Raw genomic sequence first — 2,089 nt, 5'->3', positions numbered from 1 at the left:
TCAAGTAGATCACGTGAATATCCCATTGTCAAAACAGATAAGCACGGCAAGACATACGTCAAGTGTTCTCAAATCCTTAAAGACTCAATCCGACAAGATAACTTCAACGGGAAAACTCAATTCATCACAAGAGAGTAGAGGGGGAGAAACATCATAAGATCCAACTATAATAGCAAAGCTCGCGATACATCAAGATCATATCACCTCAAGAACACGAGAGAGAGAGAGAGATCAAACACATAGCTACTGGTACATACCCTCAGCCCCGAGCGTGAACTACTCCCTCCTCGTCATGGAGAACACCAGGATGATGAAGATGGCCACCGGTGAGGGATCCCCCCTCCAGAAGGGTGCCAGAACGGGCTCCCGAGAGGTTTTTGGTGGCTACAGAGGCTTGCGGCGGCGGAACTCCTGATCTATTCTGTTCCTCGAAGGTTTTAGGGTATATGTACTTATATAGGCGAAAGAAGTCGGCCAGGGGAGCCACGAGGGGCCCACGAGGGTGGGGGCGCGCCTCCCTGCCTCGTGGCCACCTTGAAGCTTCCCTTACGTGCACTCCAAGTCCCTTGGATTGCTTCCGTTCCAACAATAACTTTCCCGAATGTTTCATTCCGTTTGGACTCCGTTTGATATTCCTTTTCTTTGAAACGCTGAAATAGGCAAGAAAACAACAAGATGGGCTGGGCCTCCGGTTAATAGGTTAGTTATTCCCAAAACTAATATAAAAGTGTGTAATAAAGCCCATAAACATCCAAAATAGGTAATATAATAGCATGGAACAATAAAAAATTATAGATACGTTGGAGACGTATCAAGCATCCCCAAGCTTAATTCCTGCTCGTCCTCGAGTAGGTAAATGATAAAAACAGAATTTTTGATGTGGAATGCTACCTAGCATATTTCTCAATGTAACTTTCTTTGTTGTGGCATGAATGTTCAGATCCAAATGATTCAAAACAAAAGTTCATATTGACATGAAAACAATAATACTTCAAGCATACTAACAAAGCAATCATGTCTTCTCAAAATAATATGGCTAAAGAAAGCTATCCCTACAAAATCATATAGTCTAGCTATGCTCTATCTTCATCACACAAAGTATTTAATCATGCATAACCCCGATGACAAGCCAAGCAATTGTTTCATACTTTAGTATTCTCAATCTTTTTTTAACTTTCACGCAATACATGAGCGTGAGCCATGGACATAGCACTATATGTGGAATAGAATGGTGGTTGTGGAGAAGACAAAAAGGGACAAGATAGTCTCACATCAACTAGGTGTATCAACGGGCTATGGAGATGCCCATTAATAGATATCAATGTGAGTGAGTAGGGATTGCCATGCAACGTGTGACGCCCGGGCAATCAAGCTACAGTAACCCTCTAGTAATGATGCCACGTCACCTCGATTATTGTTGATATTCTCGCGTTAGTTTAGAACCGATCCAAATTCAAATTTGAATTTAAGTCAAACAATAAAAGTTTTCAAACATTAAAATACAAATGTTTGGTTTGTACTAAATATTACAAAGGTAATTATGGTGCAACAAACCCATTTTTATAAAATGCCTAAGGAATTTAAAATGATTTAAAAATAGAAAAGAAAATAAATAAAAGAAAGAAACTACAAAAGAGAAAACAAACAAAAAAAAGGGAAAAGGACCCCCGGGCCAGCCGACCCAACAGGCTGGCCCATTCGGCCAACCGGCCAGCCCACCCCCGCTCCCTATACACCCCTGCCCAAACCCTAACCGACACCCAGTACCCCACTCCTCCTCGTTCCCCACTCTCCCTCTCTTTCTCCCGATCCCATCTGGGTCGAGGCACCCGAGCCCGCCGCCGTCGTTCGACCCGCGGCGCTGCCCGTCGCCACCGCCCAGGGCCACCTCGCCGGACCGCCGCACCACCGCCCCCTGCCTCCTCCCAGGCGCCCCCTACTCGACTGGATTGGGGAGGGGCCAGATCCCGCGCCGCCCTAAGCCTGCGACGCCGGCGCCCATCCCCGGCGCCGCCTCGTCGCTGCTGTGCTCCACCACCTCGTCGTCGCCGCTCCATCGCCTCTCCCTCACCGACGCCAACGCGCCCCG

The sequence above is a fragment of the Triticum dicoccoides genome, chromosome 2B, assembly GCF_002162155.2.
Source record: "Triticum dicoccoides isolate Atlit2015 ecotype Zavitan chromosome 2B, WEW_v2.0, whole genome shotgun sequence".
NCBI lineage: Eukaryota > Viridiplantae > Streptophyta > Magnoliopsida > Poales > Poaceae > Triticum > Triticum dicoccoides.
The sequence above is the reverse complement of the archived record's forward strand: the minus strand, read 5'-3'. Positions refer to the sequence as shown.